Source organism: Crocodylus siamensis, chromosome 1, assembly GCF_052110815.1.
Source record: "Crocodylus siamensis isolate JL-2025a chromosome 1, ASM5211081v1, whole genome shotgun sequence".
In the NCBI taxonomy this organism is placed as follows: Eukaryota; Metazoa; Chordata; order Crocodylia; family Crocodylidae; genus Crocodylus; species Crocodylus siamensis.
The window spans coordinates 79,030,143-79,057,341 of record NC_143395.1 but is presented as its reverse complement, the minus strand read 5'-3'; the positions used below and the strand labels follow the sequence as shown (position 1 = coordinate 79,057,341).

The 27,199-nt window shown below is 44.0% G+C and overlaps 1 long non-coding RNA gene across 1 annotated transcript; it reads left to right on the top strand.

The window, feature by feature from the left end:
• The first annotated feature begins 1,833 nt into the window (after positions 1-1,833).
• On the top strand, positions 1,834-27,199 carry LOC149872953 (uncharacterized). Its single transcript, XR_016440935.1, has 3 exons — positions 1,834-1,909; positions 24,871-24,983; positions 27,172-27,199. It is a non-coding gene; the product is annotated as an uncharacterized LOC149872953 (long non-coding RNA).

Sequence of the window (27,199 nt, the reverse complement as noted above, 5' to 3'; positions counted from 1 at the left end):
TCACGGTGGCTTCACACCCCGCAGTGACCCCCCGTGTCACTGCTCCTGCTCCGAGCTGCCCCCCCCCTTCAATTTCAACAGTTCAAAGGGAAATAACTTCTCGGATGCAAATGAGCAGCCCTCGCATTTTCCGAGAGACTCTTATTTTGCAGCGGCGGTTCCTGGCGGCGGCGGCGGCTGAGGCTGGCGCGGCGGCTCCTGAACTTTGCGGAGGGCGCGGGGAGGGACGGCGGCGACGGGGCTGGGAGGCTTCAGCTTGAGTGGGGGGCATGGGGCGAGAAGAAAGTTAGCGGCTCAGTTAATGGAGGAGCATTCACCTGCCGAGATCGGCCCGGCAGTTCGTGCAAATGACAGGTCCGACAGGGGGTCGGGCGGGAGGGGGGATCGCACGGCTTGTTTTTCCCGGACAAGTTATACTGCCGCTGGAGGAGAGAGGTCAGTATCTTTTCAAATCAATCTCTCTGTCTGCCTCTTGTCCCCATCTCTTCCCTGGAAATGGGGGGGAGGGGGGGAGGGGGTCCCTGCAACTTTCCCCCCTTTCCATCTGTCCTGTAGCATCCGAAATGCACAGCTCCTTACATGGCATGCCCTTCTGCTCCCCGTGGAGTGCAACTTCGGAGTGAGCTTCCTGAACCGAGAGGGGGGAAACACACACACACAGCGAATAAAGGACCGTTCTCCTCGTGTCTGGTCGTGGTGGTGTCGTCTCGTTTTCGAGCTAGGCTTGACAAGTTTTATTTTAAAAAAAAGAAAGAAAAAAAAAAAGCCCCAACTTTCCAAGCCCTCACTTAAGGCATTATTCACCTTTTTAAAAAAAAATGCTTGAAAGAAATCACGTTAATGAAGAGAGCATTTGGAGTAATTTGGCGATAATGATCAGAATCGCCAAATATTCGCAGAGGCTTTCACGTTACGTGTTGGAAGAAAAGCAAAACACATTATTTTAATAGTCTGATATGCAAACTATGGACCATTCAATTACATGGCTTAATAATGCATACATGATGTGATCTTGTTATTGGGATAGGAAGGTCTGCAATAATTCACTCCAAAGACCAAGTGTGCTCTTACATCCAGTGAAATCCATTGCCATGGATCAGGGGGGCCTGCCAAACTACATTTAAGAGAATAAAAATTAATGACTGAGAATTTGAGCGTTAAATTAACATTAATTATATGACCTGCCTGCTGGAAAGATTAAATTTCTTACGCCCTAATTAGATAACGTCTCCTCATACATCAAACAATTTCCATTTCCAGATTTCGGTATTAAAATGCAGAAGAGGGAGAGCGGGGTGGTTGTTGCCTTGGCGCGGTGCAGCGGCAGCCGGAGCTGAGCGCTCCCCGACCTCCCCCCGCTTCCTCCCCGGAGTTTGGGGTTTGCCAGGGTGAAAGAGCGGCCGGGGAAGAAGTTTGGGTCAAGGCGCTCCTCGCCCTGAATTGCTTTAACTAATTCCGCGCGGCGCCTGCCGCCACCGCCGGAGCACGTGCGCGCGAGGCGGCAGCGGGGGGGCGCCGCGCCGGCAGCCCCGGGGACCGGCCCGGCCCCCCGGCGACGGGGTCCCGCGGGCACCCTCCCTCTTCCTTCCCCCACCCCCGCTCGGGGTAGAGAGAGAAAGACCAGCCGGATCTGCCTGGATTTTGCAGGATTTCTCCTTAAAAAAAGAATCAGACGCTACCACCCCCTCTCCCCCCCCCATCCCGTCCTGAAAAACCAGGAGCGATGCTGATGTCCGCACTTCGTCCCACTGCCGGCTCCACGGGCTGGCCGCGATGCCCCAGTGCTGGTGGTGGGGCGGGGGGGTTAACGGCCCACGGACATACCCCCTCCCCTCGCGAGCTCCCGGCGCGGCGCCGGCGGACAACACAGGGTGCATCTCCGCCAAACAACCCCCGAGCCCGCGCGCTGGTGAGTGGAGGCGGCTGCGCGGCCCCCCGCCCCGCCCCGCCCCGCCCGGGACCTGCGGGCAGCGCTGCAAGGGACCGGGGCTGCAGCGTGGGTGCACGAGGGACGGGGGCTGCAGGGGAGCGAAAGGAGCGGGGCCAGTGGTTGGGGGGAGGGGGTGGGCAAGGTCCTGCCGAGCTCCGCTTGTGCCCCGCGTCTGCCCCTCCCGCTCGCCGCCCGCCCCGCCCCGCTCCGGCCGCCGCCCCCGCCGCCTGCAGGCGACATCCTCAGCCCGCCCGGCCCCTCCACTCGCTGGGGCGGGACTCCTTCCGGGGCTGGCCCCTTCCTTCCCTCCATCGGGGCTTCACGGCCGAGCCCGAGGCAGCCAGGCAGTGCCCACCTCCTGAACAGCCGCAGCTCTCTGCCATAGAGTGGCATAGAAACCATGTGGGGCAAGCCCGGAGCCCGAGTGCGTATCACAGTGCTTCTCAACCTTGTTTGGACCAGGACCCACTTGGAAACATTGATGGGCACTAGTCCCCAGCCAGTGGGGGGGCTGTATGTGGAGCATGGGGGTGGGGGGGAAACTCTGCCAGCCTGCAAGGGTAAAGTCACAGCTTCCCCTGTTTTTCTCCTTTAAAGGAGAATCTATTTTTCAAGTTTGTTCCTGACCCTTTCATATATTCTTGCCACCCACTTTTGATCCGCGGGTTGAGCAATGCTGTTCTGTCACATCCCTTGATCCGGGCCTTCTACTATCAGGTTAAACCCAGGCTCTTGTTCCTTCCAAATGCTTCAGTGGCTGCATCTACACGAGACACTGACTGCAAGTATTAGATGACTGTGCAATAACTGGAGTGATTTCACAGTCATGCCAAGAAACTGCTTTTTTGTGATGCTGACTGCACAGTGGCTTGTGACCGCTGCACAAGAGCGTTGTGTCATGCTTCCTGTCATGTATTCACGGGCTACTACGCATTCAGTGTCTCGTGTATAGGCGGCCACTGTTTCCCTAACACAGAAGTCAGCAATATTTTTTGGCAAAGTGCTGAAAACACCCGCAACCTTGGCTTTTAAGGTGCTGCATGCCAGAAATGGATGGTGGGAGAGCTGCGAGGGGCCTGATCCTTGTTGTGGCAGTGCAGCCCTGTCCTCTTCCCCACCATCCACCCCAAGGTGCAGGTACACGCTCTAGCACCCGGGTCAGGGATTGCCTACCCTCGCATCCCTTTGCTGATCTTTCTCACTCAATGGGTTAAACTGATATGAGAAAACATTTGCTAAGCAGACAGGTAGGACTGAATTGTCCCTGAGAAGGCAGAGACTGTAGGCAATGCCTCCCTGTGGGCTTCTTACAGGAGAACCCACCAACGAGGCTCTAGGCTGTCTCTCTCCTTGCTCAGAGAAAGCTATCACAGAGACCCAGGAAATAGTCAGCTCTCAAGAACCAATGACCCTGTGTCTGGATGCTTTGTTTAAAAAAAGGCTTGAAGAAGTAGAAATGAAGTCCAGTCAGCAAAGCAAGTGAGGAAGGGAGATAAAGAAAGAGAGAGAGTGGTTAGAAAGTTAAATGCAAGTGGCCTGAGAACTTGAGCAACTCCTCCAACCACGCGGGGCACAGCCGCTTCAACTATCTCTGCAGCAGTCCAAAACAAAAAGGTGGCAAGCAGGACAAAAACATGGATTAACCCAAAATGCAATTAATAACAGTGAATCAAATCTAATTTAGTTAAGGAGGTTGAAGAGGACTGCTGATGTGTTTAAGTTCTACCTCCTTTTGCAAGTACTGTGAGAATGATGTTTTTTCTGGATTTGGATATGATGGTGAGCCCCTTTTCTTCTGTGTCTTCTTAGAAGTGGAGACAGTTTTAAGGATGGTTTTAAATGAATACAGGATGGCCCACTTGCTGATTCCCATCCTCCCTGGGCTTTTCTAGACCTAAATTTATCTTTAGTTTGGAGATGATGTTGAGCATTAAAGAACTGGCTGAAGAGTTCCTGCAAATAAAATGAGTTGGACTTCTGTAAGCTGCCAAGGGGTTAGATTAAGCCTAAAACAGCAGCGATTCCTTTGCCTCTCTAACTTAAGCTATATCCAGGAGTGTTACCATAAAGAATATCCTGCCCACTTGCTCCCTTTCCTTGTGTGCCAAAGGCTGAAAAATGCTGTGTAGCTACTTAGCTGCACGCAGGGTATGTGCCAATTAGCACCTCTGAGAGGGAGAAGGTAAGAGCAGCAGTAAAGCATGTGACAAGTAGCAGCTACCTTGTATTTTTGAGGGTGTAGCATACGTGGAACAGAGGTGCTTAGTTACACTGCAGTGCTCCTTAGCATGGTTGGATGCAATGTAGACCTCCCCACAGAGCCCTTGAAAGGCAATTTGTTTTCAGAGTCACAGGAAAATGGATCTAAATGGACCTCAAGAGGTCATTTAGTCCAAATCCTGCTCAAGGCAGGATCATCTTACCTATACTATACTGGGCAAATTGTTGTCTACTCTGTACTTAAAAATGTCCAGTGTCTTTACATAAAACAGCTCATGCACCATAAAAAAAATGTATAGTTCTACAAAAGGGGCACAAAATAGATACACCTTCAAGAATAAATAACTGCCTATCACTCTAGTTAGATGCTAAAGCAAGATACATATTTATATTTATATATTCATTTAGAGAAAAAGTAAGACATGAAATATATTAATTTAGAGAAAAAGTAAGGTAAAACGATATTTGATAATAAAATGGTATGCATTTAGGAGGTAAATTAGGTCGTTGGAAAGTTCTGTGTCCAGATTTTATGGACTGCAGCAAAAGGATCTGGGACAGCAGAAGTCAGTTTGAATTCTTCTTCTTCCTATAACACCCTTCACACAGTGTGCATTTGGTTGTGGGAGAATTTTCCGTTCTCTATGGCTCCGACATGTTTAATCAATAGCTAGCCCCCCAACTGAGAGTGCTTTTAAGCTTAAATTGGTTCAAGGCGCCTTGTTTCAACTGCCAAACACTGAACTGGCCCCTTAGTTATTCTCTAACCCAAATGTGTACAAAATAGCTTTCTAATGGGGAATACAATTATTATAAGTGTATTTATATCTGTGTTGGAAGGACCAGGTCATAAGAGAGATTCTGAAATGTCAACAGATTATTCTGTGATGGACTATCCCAGGGGATGTTTTCCAATGTTATATATCACAAAAGGATAAAGATCATGTTGTTGTAGTGCTAAATTCTTTAGGATAGTGTCCAGTAAAGAATTTAAGTGCTTGAAGCATCATTTAAGTGGAACAGTACTACTTAAGTCCACAACTGCTATCTAAAAAGCCCCACAAAGATGTCTTCTAACCCTCTGTTCATAAGGTCTCTGTCTACTCTCTGTTTGGCTTCAAATTTCACTGTATGTCTGGAGAAAATCCCTAGTCTGAGTATTTCCTGCCTGATTAAGATCCAGAAACCAGGCATTCTTCTGCCTAAATCCCCATAGGGGATCAATAAGGAGGCATTCTTGGAGCAAGCCTAAAACACAGTGGGTGCCAGGACTGAGCTTCTCAAAAACTGTAGTTGCAGTCACTTTCATTTTTTAAAGTTGTGGTGCTGTCGCCTACCAGCCTTGTAAGTAATAGTAGTCACAGTGCTTATCCAGAAGCTGGATTTCTGGGTTCAATTCCCACTTCAACCTGAGAGGATTCAAACTCACTTCTCCCCTCTCTGATTATTACAATTATCTAACTTCAGGTGATGGGCTGCCAGGAAATGGTACTCTCCACTCAAGGAGAGGAGAGAGAGAGAAAGAGAAGCAACTTTGTAGGCTTGTGGTTTTCCATTTTGTTTGAAGTAAAGTACAGTAAACAGTTCTTTGAATGGGGATCTGAAACCATGACCACCCCTTCCCAGGGATTCCCTGACCACGAGGCGACGGAGCAGTACAATAACTGGGAGAGGGTGAGAGGGGCATGTGTCCCAGGTGCCAGCTTAGGAGGGGCATCTAAATTTCCCTCCATCCCCTGCAGAATCCAAGCCATGGCAGGATACCCGTGCCAGAAAGTCCAAAATGGTTCTGGGTGCGGCTGCTGCTTTAAGAGCAACAGCCAGGGTGAGCAGAACATAAGGGATGGCAGCTGCAGCTCAGCTGGGGACTATATAGGAGTTCCCAACATGGGTAAGACTGCTGTGTCTTCGCCACCCTGCTTTTGAGTCCTGCCATGCCTTCCCCCACTGCTCTCAGAGTCTGCATGTGTCTCCCCTCCCGCTCTTTCACAGGTTTGCCCTGGGTGCCAACTCCTGCCTGTTATATCACTGCTGCAGATCCATGCTGTCTCTCTTTGGCCCAGTGCATCTTGCAGGTTGTCAGAGCAGGGTTTGAATAGGATCTGGTAAATAAGGCATGGGGTTGCACAGTGAACAAAAAGGAAAAAATAAAATATTGAAGAGCAGCGTGTTAATTGAGCACTTTCCATCTTGCATACAGAGTAAAGGAGAGGTCCCGTGGAAAATATAGTATGAGAGCATGTAATTAAAAACTGTCTCAGAATGCACACATACAAAGGAGCTAAATTAAGGTGGCTCAGACAAGCTTAATTTTGGCATTTTCTGACCTCTGAGCATCTGACTTGCAAGATTAACACTATCCTAGGTTGTATGTAATATATCCTAAATGGGAGTCAGTAGTATTGGAAGACTATTTATGATGGAATTACAGTGAGGTAATTGATATCAACCACTGCTCCATGGTTTTCGAAAAAATATTTTAACTCTATTTTTGGACCTGGTATCAGTTTATATTTATTGTCACCAGAAGATCAGGCTGTAAAAACAAGCAGAAAAGATGGCACAGTATCTTTGCTATGAGGTCAATGCAAGACATACCTGATATGAATTTTCCTAATCACAGTGGAATGCTATCTAGCCTGCACTGGGCAGGAACAGAACAGGAGTACCATATTCCTTTTACTTTACTGATGTTTGCTAGACTAACCAAAAGTAGAACAAGAAATTTCTTTTAGACAGGGTCCCTAAAAGGGTGTGTGTGTGTGGGGGGGGAGGTGTAGGGACTAGATGTGGCAATATTGCTTTGTAGTGAACTTTTCCATTTTGAGTTAGGAGCCTAGGCTCACATGCAGTGAATGAGGAGAATTCACTTAAACATAAGATATGTAAAATCCAGCTGAATTGCTTAAGATAGCCAAGGAAAAGGATATGTCTTAAGCCCTGCTGCTCTCTGTCCCTGTATCGCTTTCTCTTTGGTCTGGAGTGTGCTGTGCCTACTTGTCCTCCTTCAAGCATGGTGGAAGTGGTATAGACTTCCCTTTACACACTTTATCAGGACTGGAAGGAGGCATTTCCCTCACAGCCCTGCCCCACTTCATGTGGTTAGGCACTGGCACCAGCCCTTTCTCAAAAAATACAACTGACGTGCCTTCTGCCTTTTATCTGGCAGCTCAGTGGTTACAGGATGTGGGAGGCAATCAATTCCTTCCTCTGCCTGATGGTGTCTGAGCTCTTATCTCCCTTGAGAGGGCTTCAAGCACCAAGCTATAGGTTATTCTAGTGTGGCACTTTCTCAATATTTTCTTTTGAAACTGCTGCACTTTTCATGGTGTAATTAAATGCTCATTGGGCCAGAGAGAGCATAATTCTAGCTAAGTGGATAGGGCCGTTACCTGGGCTGATCTGGGTTCTGCACCAATGAATTCATTCTGCACCAATGAATACTTCATATAAAATACTTAAACATTCATTGGACTAGGGACTGGAGCCCAGGTCTTTCCTCTACCAAATGAATGCCCTGACCACTAGGCATTAGGGTCAAGTGTGATCTTCTTGGTGCAGTTACTGTTTAATTACTTCATGCTGGGTTCACTAGTCCAGAGTAACTTGAAGCCTGGAAAGGGGGAGGTGTGGCTTCAATTCTCAGGCAGAGGAAGGAATTAAATGTAGATGTCCAACATCCTCAGCTATTAGATAGAAGGGGAGACATCACCCCTACAACTTCCATTTTACTGACCCTTTCTGTGTGCTCTAAGACCTTACAGGCAAGATAGGAAGAGGGAATGCCTAGTCTGTGGATTCTGAAAGTGCCCTAGGCATGAGCTAAGCACCTGCCTGGTCAGCACTGGCAAGACCCGGGCAGTTTTGGGCACACCAAGGAAAAGACTTTTAGGCACCTGACAAAAGTTATATAAAGTTTATGCCACTTCTAGTATCCACAGACTAGGCATTCCCTCTTCCTATCTTGCCTGTAAAGTCTTAGAGCACGCAGAAAGGGTCAGTAGAACGGAAATTGTAGAGGTGATGTCTCCCCGTCTGTCTAATAGTTGAAGATGCTGGGCATCTAGGTTAGCCCTCCAGACACCTATCTGGAGGACTAAGCATCCGGTTTTGAGTACCTACATTTTTTATTTAGGCACTGAAAGTGACAGGTAGGCATTGGGCGCTCTCTGCCTAGAACTTCGGTATAATGTGGTTTCCCCTCATACTCGGTATTCAACATCAGTTAATAAACAGACTAGAGTTTCTGTTTGTCCCTTTATCATGTTCCCACTTGTCATGTGCCATTGACTTGTTACTGGCTGGACAGCGGGCCTGGTTATTTTTGAGTAAAAAGCATTAGGAACAAAACTGTGATTTCCCCTGGGTTTGCCTTTTGTGAACACGTGGAAGCTACTTTCACTGCTGTCAACCTGTTTTTATGGGATCTTGTAAAACTTGCACTGTTAGGCAGTGTCCACAAGCAATCTGATCTGGCTCCTGTGGATTTTGTAACGTTTTCAAAGGCAGGCATGAATGTGGGGGGCATTTATTTATTTAAAATAATCTTGTGATTTTTAAGCCCCGACTGATTTTTTTGGAGGTTTTATTAAATGCTTTGGGATTGGCAGCACTGTATCAGCACTGGAGATCTGCTGCCGGGTTCAGGAAGAAGTGGTGTGCATGTCCAGACTTTGGAAATCCTTCTTTGCAGCCTGCTAGCTGCAGGGAAAGTGCATTTGTGTTTACTGTTTGGGAATGTTGGTATATTTTAGACTCTGACCCTATATGACCGCCCTGTGCACCTTTTTCAATTTGTTTTCTAGGACAAAGGCAGTTCTTCTGGGCATTAAGGTGCTACTAACAACAGAGCCAGCTTCTCTGTGAGTTTCATAACTGAATAAACACATTTCTGTTATAACCTAACCTAGATCTGCTCTATGTCTGTTTCCCTGAGGACACACCATTAGCATCTGAAGTATCTATACTTCCTACATTGCAACAGAGATAAGTTATCATTCCAGCTGCTTATCTCAGAACTGCCCCGTGGATCCAGTGAGACGATTTCCTCTTTAGTATGTCACAACAGGTATCTGATACTTGCTTTCAAGCATTCTCTTAAAGAAAAAAAGAGTTTGAATTCTTGCTATTTCCTTTTTCGTATCACTCGTTAAATCCATATAGCTTGGTTTACTGTTTTATCTTTACTCATCAAGTTATTGACTAAGCTCCTGGTTTCAGGTATATCAATTCCATTCAACGTGTGCTCCAGGAAGTTTAGGGTTATGGCAGAAGAATTTTTGGAATTCATTTCCCAGACCTCAGGTGACTTTTAGAAGGTGGTATGGAAAGGAATCAGGGTACAGCAAAGTCTACTCAAAACTTCTGGGAAGGAGAATCGGGGGAATAATGTTCTTACTCATTACCTTTTTATTTCTGCTTCTTTTAATCTATTATGCGTTGAATTTATATTGGCACACACTACAAAATATGTTCCTTTTTCTGGGAAAAATAGCAGAAACAAGGTTGTGTAATAATAGCAAAGGTGATCCCTGCAAGAAGGAGGGTGTCAGTGAGGTGTTTGGTTCTTCTGGAGGAAAAAGGGCACAGCAGATGTTAGCAGCCCTTCTTTCCCTGAGTTTTACTCAGGAGCTGACATGTTTCAAGAGACAGCAGGCTGAGAATTTATTTAAGAGGAAGATGGGGAGAATTGCTGTTCAGCCATACAATGAGAAAATTATATATTTTTTCTAATTGTTTTCCTGTCTGGCAATGAGGGAGTGGAGGGAAAAGTTAAAAATAAAAAGAGGACAGCTACTTTTGAGAGAGAAATGTAGTAGCTAACACCAGGGGGCTCTCAGCCTGCCTGGGTTCTCTGGCTGCTACTGCAGTATAAATACAAATAATCACACTAGCCTGCTTTCCTCTGCTGCAAAGTATTGTGGGAGCTGGAATATTGTAAAGGCTTGCTCAAAAGGGTAATTTAAGTGTCTGAATAGACGCATATACACGAGACTTTTACTGCAGAGCTGACAAATTAGCTATGCAGTAGATGTCTCTTGTCTATACATGCAGTGCTACTAGGCTGAAGTAAACTAATTAAACTCAGCAGCAGGATAGTACTTGTAAACACTATCTGCTACTAAATACTTGTAAATGCTACTAAAATACTTGTAAAAACATGTACTACCTTGCTGCAGAGTTTTTTACAAGCGTAGACTCTGATGGGGCTGGCTGGGGCATGAGCGTGCATAAGTGCAGAGGCTGCCTGCCAGCTAGCCCCATACTGGAGCACCCTCTTGCCCCAGCCAGCCCCTGTGCAGCATGATGAGGTGGGTCAGAGCAGCCCAAGGCTGGCAGGTTGACTCCCCAGACCTCCTCCAACAGCGGCTGTTGAGACCCGGTTCAGCATGCGGAGCACCTGGGCATGCACCCTTGTTGCAATAAGCACCGGAGTTTATTGTGTCAACTTAATTGTACATGTAGATGCTCCCAGTGGGAGATAAGTTAAAATGGGTTTCCATTTAGAAGTGACCTTGGACTCCTTTCTCTTTTAAATACTCCTTATTTAATAGTGTAGTTCTGTTAAGAGGCCTCAGTTGGGTTTCCATCATGGTAGGTACAGTATCAACACGTAATAACAAAGATTGCCTGTCCTAATAGCATTACAAACTTAGGTCCTACTGCCACAGTATGCTCCCTGAGAGTCAACCCCTGCGCTCATGTGGAGTCTCATTGACTTCACTGCCTGCATAGAACAGCTTGCAGGTTCTGGGCCTTGGCCTCTAATAAGAAACAGCAAGCTAAGAAAACAAACAATGTTAGAGAGAGGGAGAGAAAGAAAATAACAGTGAAAACCAGGTCTTTGCTGTACGAAGCACTGTCTCTGCACCAAATATTTGGCCAGTGTTAAATGGGAGCACTGAAATTATATCGTAAACTGTCTAGCTTTTCTGTGGAAATTAATTCAGAGCTAATCTTAAGGGCCTGGGCTCATTGGACCAAATTCCATTCTAAGAAGGAGTTAGATTTAATGCAGGCCTGAGCTTAAATAATAATAATTAAAAAAAAACCAGTTGGAGGGGGTTCATTTATATTTGTTAATAATAAAGATTCCACTAATGGTAAAGCTAGCACTGGATGCTATCCTGATCTACGAGGGCATGACCAAATCAAGGTCTAGCACAATTTTAATGCTGGCTCAGACTTGGAAACATTTCCAAAGACATCTTCAGACAAATAATTGCACTTTTCTTTAAACTGAACATATAAAAACACTTCCTCCTTTCAGATAACTTAAATAATCCCTTTTACAATTCCTTTTTACAAAGTGCATCTCCTCAGAGTGACATGTTATTTGAAAAGGAAAATGAATGACTTTCAAACATAGTATTTACAATTTAGGTAAGGAGAGCTAGGTAGCCAGCAGAAGTCAGGGTAGAGTTGTACCCTGTTAGGCTAAATACAGACATTTAAAAAGCCTGAGGCTGAATCCATTCAATTTTTGCAGGTTAGTCTAAGATGTGTAGATTGAACTGAAAAGCAAGTGAACAGACATTCACTTGATTCTGGAAATACAGTCAGATGCCTGCAGTGGCCCAGGCCAGAAGCCAGGAGATGCTAGAGCATGCCTTTCTGCTCAGCTGAAGCAGATGGTTTGGGCCAAGGCTAGCTCACCCACTGTGTGTGGGAGGGGAAGGGTTTGTGGGGGAGGTTCAGAGCATTCTGGGATGCTGGGGGACTGTGAGTTAATTGGAATCTGGAGGGGATCTGGGACAGAAGTTCAATAAACTGATTTAAACTAAATCAGTTAAGTCTGATACTGCATTCAGCCAGGTTTATCTTAAACCAGTTTCAGTCATTTTGAAAGCTTATGTGCACTGAACTTCTGTTGTGTTACAGATTTGAACCATTTGCTTATACTGGTTTCTGTGTAATTTCTGTCCCTAGCCTTTTAAACTAAATCAAAGATACATGAGCTTTTGTAAGGTACAGCTTACTTTATCAGATGCTTATGCATCTCTGACTTAGTTAGTCTGTAAAGTGCAATTCTACCCTGTCTTTAGCCTAGTTTAGGTAAAATCACTGGAAATGGACAGCCGGGCTCTTTCACTTAGTTTTGTTTATATCTGTGATTATGAAACACCGCAGGTAGTGAGACCTGTTATAAGGTTGCCTGGGACTTTTCATTATAAAGATCCTATTTTCAGTTATTTATACACTTTTACTATCACTCTCAAAGTGACTTGCACAACATCTAATACTTGACTCGAGCTCCTGGAGACAACTGAATATATGGGAATCTCAGCTTGCTTGCTTTTTTATATATAAAAAAAGTTTCTAGCTCTTGTGGTACAGAGAAAATGCTTGAAAATGCAATGCAAGTACAATCAGAAAGCCAAATGACCTCAGAAGGGCAAGCCGTGGCCCCCATATTTACTGTTTTTTAAAATAATCTCATGATTTTAAAGCCAATATCATGGTTTTTTGTGACTTAACCCATACTTTGAACATTCTGGATTGGTGTTTCTACTTATAGATTTGGCAAACTTCACCACCCAGCTGAAGAGTTCATCTTGGGTTGAATGATTTTGGATATATTCATTTAAAAGCACAGGAAAAATGACATTGTTTTGCTCATATTCTTGAATGAAATCGACTAATAGCGCCTACAAGCTTTGTTGCAGAGTCAGAATTTTGTAAAAAAGGTTATCGAAGGGTCAAGGTTGTAACTTTTACTTAAACTCAGGCAAATTTGTAAGACTTTGGTAATGCAACTTGTTTATATTCAGGACAGACTTGTTATAGTTGTCAGCTAAAGTTCTTGAGCTTGCTATTTCCACTGTGCTTGTAGAAGCCCCTCATAGCATCTACATGCAGACTGGTTATGTATGGGTATAACTCCAGGATGATTAACTGTACTGCAGCTCAGGGCTACAAGGATGAAGCAGGACTTAACGCAATTGCTCTTTCTGTCTGCTGTGGAGTGCTCACTACATGAAAATCAGGCATCTCTGGACTGGGAAGTACCCAGAAGGGCCTGGTTTATTGGTGTACTGCGGCACCACACACAACTCAGGGCTGGACATGAAGGAAACATCAAACTGTTGAAACTGCAGGGGGAGTTGTAAAAAATGGTCATTGTATTTTCAGGCTGTCATTACTGACTAATCCATAACAGCTTTGAAGCATTGATCAGCCAGCAAATAACATATTATTTATAGTATTATTCACAGATGGTGAGCCTGACCTCCTTGGCTCAAGAATATTTAAAGATAAGAGAAGGGCACAGCTCACACTCTAGTGCATTGTGTCATTCTCAGGTAAAGACCTGGGGCAGAAATCTCTCTCGGTCAGGAGTGGGCAAAATATCACCCATGGGCTAGATCCAGCCATCAAGTAATTTTGTCTGAACCCGGGCAGGTCCCTTGGTCCCACCCAGCCCAGGCACAGGGGGTATCCTGGGCTGTGGCACATGTGGCAAGTCCCACAGCCCTGGGGCATACAGTGGGGCTGGGGCAGCACGGTAGCTGGATTTGCTTCTGGGCAGCCCTGGCAGTGGCATCTTTCAGCTGCTGCTGCTGCCGGACCCGGCCCCACTACCTGGGCACCCCGACCTGTCGTCCATGCACCCATCATGGGGGGCAGGGCCCACGCTGGCAGGGCAGATGGGATGGGGCTGCAGTTAGCTGAGGAGTGGTGTTTGGGAGCAGGAAGGGTGGCGGGGCCAGGGTCATAGAGTAGGATCATGGGGCGGTGGCAGCACAGGGTCAGGATTGGGTTCCTGGACAGGCGCAAGTTTCACAGGCAGGAGCATATGGCGAGTGGATCACGGCTCTTTCCTGGGCTCCTGCCCTTCATTGTCACCACCCCAAGATCCCAACCCATCCATGGTCCCATCCTGTGTGCTTGACTACGTGCCCTGCCCATGTGGATCCCATCCCAGCCAGTCTCCATATGGGCAGTGACAATGTGCAGCTGGGCCAGGGGCAGAGCCATGATCCGCTCCCTGCACGTCCCTGCCTGCAGAACTGGTGCCTGTTGCAGAGGCATGTGGGCAGTGGATCACAGCTCTGCCCTGCCCCAGTCCCATGCTGTCATCACTCCGTGATCCCAGCCCTAGCCCCACCCTCCCGTCATGCTCCTGGGCCACATAGCAAGTTTTGGTGAACTGTTATGGTGGGGTGGAGAACTGACCCAGCCTGCAACAGCTCACTGACACTCCCTATGTAGCCCTCAGGCCCAGATCACTGTCCACCCCTGCTGTAGGTTCTATGTATGGCAGATACATCTGGACCACACGTAGGAGCATAAGAACATAGCCTGGAAGGAGTCCAGTCCCCTGCATTTGCAGGCAATCATTTACCTTACAAAGCTCCAAAATTACCATAGGTAACCATAGTGGGTGCAGGTCAGGAGTATTTAAGGGTTTTCAACAGATCTGCTCCCCAAAATGTTCTACACAAGAGGTCTGCATCGGTTTACCATGGACTCTTGGAGCATGTCCAGACAAGCATGCATGTATGTTTCCCTAGGGGCAGATAGCAGTGGCACACATTTGTACTGCTGCTACTTGTCCCCAGAGAATGCCTGTGCACATGTGCTCCAGAGCACGGCAAGTTGCCCTGGGTGGGGTAGGGGAGGCTGGGCCAGTACCTGTGCTGGCCCCAACAGCCTTACCTGGTATCCTGGGGGCCTCCGGGGACTGCAGCTGAGGCAATATGGCAGCAAGAAGCATAGCCTGGCGGACAGCCAGCGTGTGGCTCTGGCTGGCCAGGCTCCCGTTTCCGGCAACACACACTGCTACCACACGAGCCACTCTGCTTTTTTTTGGTGCGGGATTTTTTGACCCCAGAATTTTAGGGTGCCAAAAAAATTCCCTGTGCTGCAAATTAACAGTGTGGGAAATGCCTTCATGTGCATTGTGTGTGACACTGCAGATGGGTCTGCGGTGCTGCATACAATACGTGTGTGCTTGCCTGGATGCACCCCCTGGGTGACTGTGGGCCCTTTCCATTCTCTTTGCACCCCTCTTTTTCACCCTGGAGGGACAGATTTTTCTTACGTGCTTAATAATTTTCACTGAGGCAGAATTGTTGACTGGAGGCTGAATATTCACCAGACAGTCATGCATTTACTCAGTGGAAATGAGCCATCAAAGAGGCAAAAAAAAAAAAAAATTAGCATGTTGCCCTATCCATATTAAAAAAAATCATGTTACAAAAATGTGTCTTACCCATCCCACTGCTAAATTCTCTCCGCCCTATCAATCTATATGCAGAATGAATCGCAAGCTATCTGTACTGTGTTCCAAGTTTTTCTTCTATATACAAAGAAGAGAATGGAATATGCACAATCTGCAAATCATTATCCACAAACAAGTATTAATGAATCAGCATACATTATAAAGGAAAAGAATGCCTAACAAATTTTGCAGAATTTTATATATGATTCAACCATGCTTTGTGATACAATGTTGGCATCATGGTACATTTAAGAAAAATGAAAGCCCTAAGCTTGCAAAGATTTATGCACATGTTTAATTTTAAGCACATCCATTAAACCATTGAGCTCAGGTGCTCAGGGTTAAGGATTTGTATAGGTTTTCATGGGCTGGAATGTAGAGTAATGCTACATTGAGTCCAGCATTGACTTGGGATCTGGTGGTAAGGCCCAGAGCCTCAAAGATGTTTTGAAACATCTACTCCCAATGAAAATACATTTGACAATCTAGGTGTAAATGTTCCAGCCTTGAAATATTATATAACATCACATTAGTTGCTGCGCCCACTGAGGCATTTGTTGAATTGCCATCTGTATCAGATTTGTGTTGCTTATTGGAAGAGTTCTTGTTCCTCTCCAGTAATTTCTCAGCATGCTAGATAGGATTAGAAGCTATAAAAAACCAACTAGTGTAAACCATAACATTTTAGCTGTTTCCAATTTTTTAGTGAAACTTTTCCTTGTAAAAATAAAAAACAGTTCACTTAAAATTGCTTATGTAGGCAAAACATGTCTGCTGTCTTTTACCCTGATGCTTTATGTAGTACTTATGGTTTGTATATTATGCATGTGTAAATTAAAAAAAACAACAAACAAATTGAAGGCTTAGACTGACAGGTATGGATGATGGAGTTTGGGTGAATGAGGATTTTGTACAGAAAACCTACATCAGCAGAGGTTGCACCATCCATCAGTCAACATTTAAAGAAAAAGACTGATCACATGGCTGACAGCTGACTTTGACCCAGATGCTTATGGAATAAAGCAGCATTTTATTTGCTTTTCTTTTTTCTTTTTCTTTTTTTTTTTTTGCTTTCCTTCTGTCTCAAATCAGCAATAAAATGGTTTAACAGAAAAGAGATGCCAAATTTAACTTCTCGTTTATAAACAATTTTTAAATAAATCCAATTTTTAAAAGGGCAAATAAGAAACCCAAGGAAACTATGTTGTGTTAAATACAAAAGCTTATAAAACAAGCTTTAAGATTTAAGTTTATGTACATCTCCCTTCTGATGATTGTAAAATACACAAAAAAATACAAAGTGCTCTCACTATTTTAGTTTCCCTAATATTTTATATGCCTGTTCCCTTATAAAGATGCTTGATGTAAGAAATCACATATAATATATATGATACAGGAGCTTCTGTGATAAATATGCATTTTTATTAAATGACAGAATAAATAGAAGACTGCATGTTGTGTAAGTGAAAACTAAGTACTGCATTGTGTAGTGAAAAAAGTAAGATGGACCATCTATTTCTATCAGACACAGCTACCTTCCATGATAAAAAGCTGAAATATTTTTGTATTGACTACACAGAAGGTATCTAACTTGCTGGAGTTTGGATTGGTCTTGTTTTGGCTGACTTCCTTTTTCCTAGAGTTGTTTGTATCCAGGGAAAACAGTACTTTCAGTTCAGCTTTTTAAAGAAAACTGTTTCTAAATATATGCCTTAAAATTTTCAAAAGAGCTCAACTATTGTGTGCTGCACCATATAGAAAATGCAGCTATTCCATTCTGGTGCCTACTTGGGAAATGACCTCTTTTGAAATTCTGTCTGCTGCATGCATTGGAGAGATGGCCACTTACAAGCTGTGGAATAATGCAGCTAAACAATGGGGAAAAAAACCAGTCCCACACTTTTCTAAAGAGAACATAAATGTTTTTCCACTGATTTAGGCAGCACTAACTTCCTCCAGACTTTGTTGTTTAAAATTAACGGTGAAAGGGCTTGGGACAGGAGCCAGAACAACAGTTCCAGAGACTCTTTAGATCTGTTCCAGAAATTGCTAAAGTTGAAATCCTCAGCTAGAAGAACAAACCTAGGTATGAGAGAAAAATCTATTTTTTTGTGTTTGTTTAGTCTGTGGTGTCTCTGTTGGGACTGCCAGTCAGTGATATAGATGGAGATCTACAAAGGTTCATACAGCCATCTGGGGAGGTCAGGGGAAGATAGACCGAGTTAAAAATGACTACCCCATCTAAGATAGGTCAAGATGGGGGAGTAGTAGGGGGGGAAGACCTTTGGGGGCAAGCAGGCTTAAGGGGGGATTTGAGGGGCAAATGGAGTCCATGTGAGGGATTAGGATGATTGGGGGGTAAGCAGGGTCCACATAGGGCTTGGAGGGTAGGCAGGTCCTATGCAGGAGGGGGCAGGGAAGAAGGTGGCCTGCAGGGGGGATGGAAGGATCTCTGCCATCCCCCTGGGGAACAGAGGCTATTTTTAGCTCCCTGACTCCCCTCAGAAGAACAACTCCCCCACCAAACCAACCCTCCCATCCCACCCACCACTTCCCCCACTCTGACTTACTTCCTTGGCCTTTGGCACCAGTGAACACCAGTAAAACTGGCACCAGGAGTTGCTTGTGGGTTGGGCTGGGGGTTGTTGGGCTCTGGGGTGGAGGGTGGCTGGTTTATGGGGAGTGTTGTCCATCTTGGGGGGAAAAGCGGGGGACTAAAAATAGTCTGGTGCCAGGGGGGCAGGGAGGAAAAGCACAGCCTTGGGGCTGGAGCCAGCAGCTGGGCTTTCCCAGCTCTGCAGCTATGCTGGGAACTGTACAGAAGTTCAATTAGATTGGTCTCACCAGACCCCATCTAAGTAAGACTATTTCCAAGGTACAGTTCATTTAGATTGGGTTGCCCATGTTTAGACTGATCTAACCTTCCTGAACTTCTGTACAGTTTGCATTTAGATTCACCTAACTAGGGATCTAAGTGTAAGGTCCAAACCTGGGTGAACTAACTTAAGTTAGGTGGCCATTTTTAACCTGATCTAACCTCCCCCTAATCTCCCTGAACATCTGTATATACCCCCAGAGTCTGCTGATAGACTGAGAGCATTAAATCATTTATTACTTTTTCTCACTTCTAATCTAGGCTGGTTACAGCTAGTTATCTAGATGTGAAAGGTTCTATATCTCACATTGTTAGAGCCATCCAGTCCTCTTCCAGGCAAGCAGAATACTTTTAAAAATTTACGTTGAAATCTTGACCTCAGTGAAGTCAGCCTGAGTTTTATCATTGACTTGAATGGAACAGAATTTTACCCTAGGCCAGGGTCTGTCAACTGGGGGTATGCGTACCCCCAGGGGTACTTTGAAAGTTCCCATGCGGTATGCACGGGTGGGTGCATATGGAGTGCCACCATCCCACACTACCGCCTCACAGGAACAGGGCTGGAGTGAGGCAAGGGCAGCGGTGTCCCTCTGTGAGCCAAACGGGGGAGAAGCTTGCACATGGTGGCCACCACTGCCATCTACCACCCTGTGCTGCTGCTCCATGTATGGCTGCCATCCCTCCCCCTCCCCTTCAACCAGCTGCCACTAGCCTCTCCGCTGGAGGTACAGTGCTCAAAAAGTTTGAAAATCCCTGCCCTAGGCTATAAGTCTAACCTTGAGACTGAAACCTTTGAATAAACTTTCAATATGTCTACAGCTATAAGCTAAAACATCTAATCACATGTAAAAGGACAAAAAAAAGTGCTGTTCGGGATACTTGCTAGTTGTACTCTGTGTTGAGGCTTGTTACATTAATTCAACTACTATCCATAAGTTATGTAGAGTACTCTTTTTGTATCTCACTGAATCTGCATCTTGATGGTGATTCATGCTCTTTGCGTGATGAAGCCGACTTCCATTCCCCCTAACACAGGTGCGTGTGATGAATTCTGGTTTGAGGTATATTATTATTTACTGCTGATGTTATTTCATAAATTCAGTTTTGCAATCCTAATTCAGAATCTCATGGTTTCTCTGAGAAAATTCTTTTATTAAGTCAAACATTCCTCAAGGAAACTGAGGCAAACTAAGGACATCAATAATAGACTTGTTGTATTCTGCTCCATAAATGGGTGAAGTATTGTTTTATTCAACATTAAAAATGATGTCTTCTGATCATGTCAATGAATGAATGAATTTTTTTTTCTAGCTTTCATCTGGTCATAGATCACCTTTAGGTTTTTAGGAGATTTGTTAACAAGCTTATGGAAGCACTTAATATACAAAAAGGAAAAAGAAAAAGCCCCTCTAAAGTTCCAAGACAAAAGGGTATTAATATTCAGCCTGAATACTGGTATTTCCAGTTCTTGTCACTAAAGTCAGCACTTGCGCATACTTGCAAGGTAGTAGTAAGACACCATGCATTATTTCCCATTCTAAATAACAGGAAGTCCCTAGGATTTCTGAGATCACTGTGTGATTGCAGTTGACTTTTTAGCTTTAACCATTATACTAGGGAAATAAGTACACATAACTAGTGCATATTGGCTGTCAGGTGGCTGTAAAATTTAATGAAAAGGATTGACTGTCAGACTTATATGAAGCTTAGGGTACATATGAATTGATTTTGGTGCCACAAACTCTTAGAAGCCAGTGTGGTCTCTGGCCCTCTCAATTTATAGGCAGTCTAGTCAGATTAGAGATGAAGCAAATGCTGTTTTTGAGGAGTGGAATAGTCACGCAGCATCTTCATTTGTGTACCTTATCCTGTTTTATTACAAGCTGCTCACCTTGTAATAAAACACCTACATATTTTTCATAGAATCACAGAGCAGGAAGGGATCATGTGGTCCAGGCCTCTGCAAGGCTGCAGTATTCGTTATACCTAAATCATCCCAGACAGATGCCTAGCCAGCCTCCTCTTGAAATCTCCAGTGAAAGCAATTTCACAACTTCCGTTATCAGTTTATTCCATTGCCCCACTGCTCTCACATTTAGGACATTTCTTCTGAGGTTTGATCGAAATCTGCTTTGCTATTGTTTATATCCATCCGGCATTGGATTCTTTCATAGTTCTGAGCGGCAGAGATATGCTCATATAATCATCTGAGCATACAAGTACAATGTTAGAGGGTTTTGATAACCTTATTTTTAAATGACTGATATGTCAAGCCTATGTGCACTGACTCGGGAGCTTTGTGTCTGTAACAATCCAATTCCTGCACCCTTGTTCTCTTACCATGGGATGCTTGCGGAGAAAGTTCTCTGCCCATACAGACATTCTGCTCTTCTAATTTGTGCTCTGCTTCTACACCACCACTACTTTCATTGCCCCAGAGGTCCCTGGATCTAAAAGATAAGCCACATGACAAAGGATGAATAAGAAGTAATGGAGCAGCAAAAAATATGCTGAGTTGGTGGACATGATTAAACCCATCTGCTTTCTCCTACCCTGGTCTCTTCTTTCCTTTCTTCATATTTTAGTAGCTCCAGCTCATTTCCTTAGTTCGATTCTGCTTCTTACACAAGTGCATGGCATCTGTAGTAAGTGTTGGTATTGTCCAACCTTTATGGCATAATGCTGCATTTGACGTACTCCATTGTGTTGCTTCCCCCTGTCCCTTTCTTTACGAAGTTAATCCAGTAAGTGAAATGCTACAGCCTTGAAGATGCATTCCACTCCATGCTGGTTCTGCCATGCTGGCAGCAGGATGTTTATTATGTAGTGTGGTCTGCTGCTAAACTGTTCCCAGTGAGTGCTGCAATTTTCCTTGTTACACTTGGTTTGGAGGAGCAGTAAAGGGTATAGCTAGCAAACTAGGAAATTGCCTCGTGACAGATGTGTAATCCACTGACCACTGGTGCACATAATTTGTGATAAGGAGTGAGAAGCAAAGAAGCCACAGAAAATGGGAAAGATCTGACTAAACCTCTCACAGGCCTCTGCCTCTTCACTCACTGAAATAAAAAACATAGAATTATATGTGAATAATAACAATGCTTTGCTTCCTTTTCTAATAAATACTGGCTTTCCAGATGATGCAAGACTGTCTTTTCTTCTCTGAATTATCATCTCATATTATTCATAACTTATTTTAGGTCCCCATCCTACAAAGGGATCCACCAGCATGGACCTTTTTTTCCCATATGTGCTGATATCAAAGTCAACTGTGCATGTGAAAGTCTGTGTGGCTAAATCCATTTGTAGACTAAAGGCAGTAGAGATGTGAGCTTTCTAAAGTGTTGTGTGCACTTATGGTGCTCTATAAGCAACAAAAATAATACAATAGCCTTTTCTACCTTGCTTGAAATCACATACTGTTCTTCTGTATCTAGCATCATAAAGTGTCTTTTTTTTTCCTTAAAAGACTTGGCATTTCCCCCCCCTAAAGAATGGGCAACACAGGCAGACAATAATGGGGTCAGCAGCAATCATGCATTTTTTGGACTATTGGTGGGAAACTTCATGGAAAGATCAATGCAAAAATCACTTGTTCCAGACTTGGGGAGATGACTGATTCACTGTACATTTTCACCAACCTTATATGGTTGCTTGTTAGAATGGACACTTGCGTTTCTATCAAAGTTACTCTTGTGCTGGGTAACTTTCATGTCAAGGGAACTTCATAGGTAGAGGATGACAACTGGCTGATGATCTTCCAGATTCCTTTTCTTTTTTACTGTTATCTTTGACAAGGGGGAATCCAGATTCTCTGTTTCCAGACTCTCTTACCACCAGGTGCATTATTTCCCACAACCACATCAGCGCCAAGAAAGTTAGGGATTCTGCCTGGCTCCTGTATCTGGCAGTATGCAGCAGATGGTACAAATGGGAAGCATGTCTTTTTTGTATCTCCTGGAATACATTTTCTGTAATATTATAAACAAACAATCCCATCCTGCCAGCCTCCTCCCTTGTGCTTAGAAATAATATTATAATACAGAATGGTGTATCCTAGTTTTTGTTGTGGTCCTTGTGTTTTTCCAGTGTACTCGATCACAAATTTCCATTCAGTGAAGTAGATACTTCTCAGAGCTCACTGTTTATCAGTGGAAATTGTTATGAATAAAAACCACCTTATAGTAATGTTAATTGAACCAAGGCTAGACTGGCAAGACTTGCTGAAGTACTAGCGGCTTGGGTTAGGGTTTCACCAGTATGTTGTCACTTAACATTTCTACCAAGAGACTCCAGATTTCCCACAGAAGGAGAATGATTGAATTGAAATCACTGTGCACAATTCCAAAATTCACTGCAACTAAAAATACAGAGAACTGGTTATCCAGCTGGAGGCCATAAAGCTCAAGTTAATTACTAACAGTACCATGGCAAGGATGTTTGGCACCTGGGGCAAAGCCCACAGCGGAAGCCCACTTTCACCCTGTGCACAGATGCAGGGGGCACACATCCCTCCCATGCTTGCCCCGGAGAGCACACAGCAGCGGGAGCTGCCCTCTCCTTGTCCCTGCCCCCTCCCCAAATGAGCCACTCGTGGCTCTGTCCTGGGCCCTGCCCCAGCTGGGCAGCACCTATTGGTGCCACTTCGCTTCAGTGCCCAGGGTGGTCGCTCTGCTCACCCCCACCCCCTTGTTACAGTACTGATTACTAACCTGTTTATCCTCCTCAAGGGATAAATACATAAAGTTAGAATGTGCCTAAAATTCAAGACACCTTACTGAAAGACTGTTATAGGACGAGGACTATTTTCAGAAGTGCATAAGTGAATCAAGACTGTAGAGAATTAGGAGTGTAAGGGCCCTATCAAAATCGTTCTTGTGGGTTCCTCCCTTCAGGCAGCAAAACACCTACGCATTATTTATAGGTGACTTTGATTCTTCTTTCTTATTTAGTACTTGATTTACTGCATTCTTAAAAAGTTATTTATTAGCTATTGAAATTCCATATATTTGTAAAATGCGATCCACTTTCCACTGAGAGAACCTATTACCCATTATTGTTATAAAAACCCTATATGTATCAGATCCAGTTTTTGATTTCCAAATCCAGGTAATTCTCTAATCAAAGTGGATTTTTACTGGGATATTGAAAGTACTTTTTTCCTCCCCTAACGACAATTTCTCTGCCAAATTTCAGGTTTCTACCCTAGGTTCTGTGTTAGATTTGTTTAAAAAAAGGTCACAAGCATTACTTTTATAATAGAACAGTATAATTTGTTTTCATTCTCCTCATATTAAAAAGTGTCTGGATCACATTTTCTTCAATCTTTCCAGGAACATTTATCCTTTTCCCATGGTTGACCCTGGAAATTGAGTTATGAGCTACATCAAAATACCTGGATGTGGTGGGGTGGGACGACAATTTATACTATAAACACCTAATCTATGGCACTGACTAAAGAAAGCCCTTATGCACATACTGAAATCTGGTGGCACTTAAACATGGTTATAAGTCCAGTAGACTTCACTAGAGTTAAATCACCTACTTAAGTACTGACCTGAATGAAGGTCCACAGTTATTACCAGCAATCCATTTATAACATGTTATCCTAAAGAGCGTCCTAATGTCTTCCTCAATGAAAATACAATGGAGTGGTTTATTCATATTACTGGATAAGAATGTGACTGATTGACTGTTCTGTATTGTCTATGTCAGAGAGTAATAAAATTCTACCATTAACTTATTAATTCTTATTTAGAAATTTTTCATGTAACTGACATATTATTTTGATGTAAGTAAGCACTCTATCTTTTTGAACATTTTTTTTGATCTGGAGGGGACAACTCACATAGCACTGCCAGTTGGCCAGGTTTATGAGAAATATAACTCATGTAAAGAATCTTTTTGTAGTATATTGATGATTAATAATAGAGTCAAATATCAAAAGAATAAGATGTATTTCATCACTTAATTTGGGGGAAACATGCAGAATATTGTCCCTGTAACAGCAGTTGCATAGAGCTGCACTCTAGAGGGGGAGTAAAGACAAAGTAGCTATGATGGTGTTGTTGAGCTTTAATTCTTTTTATGACAATTCATAAGGAATTTCCCTAACCCAACCCCTGGTTAATCACAGCCTCTTCCTGACAGTTTCCTTGTACTGACTCATGTGGATTTAGTAGTGTTTGTGGGGGGTGCCCAGCTGATAGAGCTCACTCTTGTAAGCTGCTTACATGAGTGTATATTTTTCGTTTTGAATGTCATGTCTTCAGCAAGCTGTTTGCATTTATGTGATTTTTCTTTCCTTAATTCCTGTCTGTCTAATGCATTTATTATTGGAGGTTGAACACGTGGATTCAAAGTGACAGCTCAACCGCCTTCTTTCTGCTGCTTCTTGGTAAAACTGAACTGTGGACGTTATCTTTCTATCCGCTCTCTCTGGTTCATCCCTGCCCCTTTAGGTTGTCTCTAAATCCTGCCACATCTTCTAAAATATCTGCAAATTCTTTTACTTTCTGGCTATGAAAACTGTTGGTATTTCCCACTTGGCCAATGCAACAGCTTCCTGAGTGTACATCCTGGCAACTCTTCACCTTGTGTTTTGTCTGTTGTTCAAGACAGGTAGGAAGAAAGACGGAACACAAGAGATGGACTGAAACTTTGACTCATCTGGGAACTATTCTGCAATAACTCACGGTACAGGGCATCGTTCTTTCCCTCAACTATTCCACCTGGTGAGTGCTTCAGCCCTTCACTCCTCCTTTTCCGCTACTGCAATCCCCTCTCCCAGACACACTAATCAACTTCTCACAGCTAGGTAGATGACACAAAGGGCTTTCAAAAATGTTTTACTTGGATATTTGTCCTGTTTCTTTTAATTATATTTAGAATTTAAATGCAATTCTGACTGACTTCAAACCATCTATCTACACATGTAGGTGAAATCTCATCCACTGCTTCTGTTCCGCACCCTGAAGAAAATGCTCTGCATTGTTGGTCTTCTGCTCTGCACAGACCAAAGCCAGGAAATTAGGGCCTGTAGCCACCTTACAATTGTATTTAACATAGCCTAAGGGCATGTTTTAGTGTGAAACTCCTGCGGGTGTCATGGAGAGAGAATACATGTGCCCAGTGAGTCTGTCTAGCCCCATTTTCTCCTACTGTATTCCCCTCCTAGTTTTTCCATTTGTTTTTTATACCATTTGTTGCAGATTTTCTTAACTCAGTTCTTTGCTTTGACAGTTATGTCAAGTTACTCTGTTCCAGTTAACTTTGCGGGTGTGAGCAGCCACATTGAGTCATAACCCTTCAGTTATATAGAGTGATTGGATTAGCAGTGGGAATGGGTTTGTGGCTTGTTGTTAACTGAAGCGCCTCACTGTGTTGATTGCTGGAGCCTCAGCAGCAGTGGACCTTCAACCCACTTACCCCAACAGGCAGCTTGTTCCAATTTGAAGAACCACTTAACTTAAAATTAAGGCAAAGTTATACTTAGACTGTACTAAAGGTACTTAAATCGCAAGCATCCGCAAGGTAAAGCTGGTTAATTCATGCTAAGTGCCCTCCGAGCATCCTGAAGCTACTTCAGGTAAGGGTTAACTCTGAGCTACGCTACCTGGCTGATGTTAGGGTAACTTCAGTCTGCTCTATGGAGATAAAACAAGCAATTTGCAATCCTCCAGCATCCCAGGATGCACAATCCCAGGCCCTTCTCCTCCACCTAAGACAGGGGTAGAGCTCAGGTGTCCTGGCTCCTTGCCATATCCCTGCTTGCCAGCCCTCTAGTGGCAGGTCATAGCTGTGCAGGCATGAAATGGGATTAACCCATTACATGCAATTATTCATATCATCTTGTAATTTTAACATTGCTTAACATTGCACAGATTTAGTATGGTTATAAGTGTAACTTCCCTTTTAGGGGCCAAACTTAGGTTATACCTTGAACTAACAATACAGCAAAGACAAACCCTAGATTGTACTATCTTTAGCACTGGGATTGTCTCCAAAGAATACTGCAACAGCGCTTAGCCCAGTGGAGTTTAAATCCTTGTTGCCTTGACAAGCTGCTATAAGCAATAAGTGGACTTGCCAAAACACACAGCAAGCACCTGCAGATATTAGGCAGATTAGGCTGTAGTCCTGATGTTGCAGTAGTGTGTGTAAAGAGACTGAGTTGTTGGTTGTAGGATGTTGGTCTGAGGACATAGGCAGACAAGGTTCTTTGGGCAAAATTGTTCTTTGCAAGCTGTTGGGCACAAGCACCTGACAAAGGGTGTTTGGTCCCAAAAGTTTTCAAAGAACATTTTTTCCAACTATTTAGCTGGTCTAATAAAATATATCACATTTACCCAAAGAACCTTGTCTGTAAAGAGCCTGTACATTCTTGGGCTGAAGGAAAGATTATTTCTCACGTGTCACCCCTATGCAACTCTCTGTTTCTGTGCAAAGATACTTACCCTTGGCCCTGTATTTTCTGTGCTTTCATCACCAGTTACTAAACGCATTGCAACATACTTTTTACATTAAAATTTGTGTGTGGCTTGCCTCACCTCCTCAGCCAGGAATTTCATAAATAAATCACTGTCTTTCAAACCTGTTTGCAGGCTGCATCTGTCTAAAGTGTGTGCGCTTCAATAAGTGTGGCTGACAGAGAAATTAAAAAGAAAAATCATTTCCCAAACAGGAACTATAAGAGACATGTTGAGCTAAACACACACCGTGCATTATTACAAGAAAAACATGCCTTGAGAAAGTGTGTTCTGAAAGCGGAGGTGACGTTTTGTTTTTCTAGAGTCACCAGGCTAGAACTTTACCTAGCGTAAAATGACAAAGATTCACAAAAATCAAACTGAATCAGGCCAGCTGAGGATCTAGCTCATTGAATTTTAGCCATCAATTTACTGAAGCACTTTTTTTTTATAGGAAGCAACAGCTGTTTTATCATGATGCA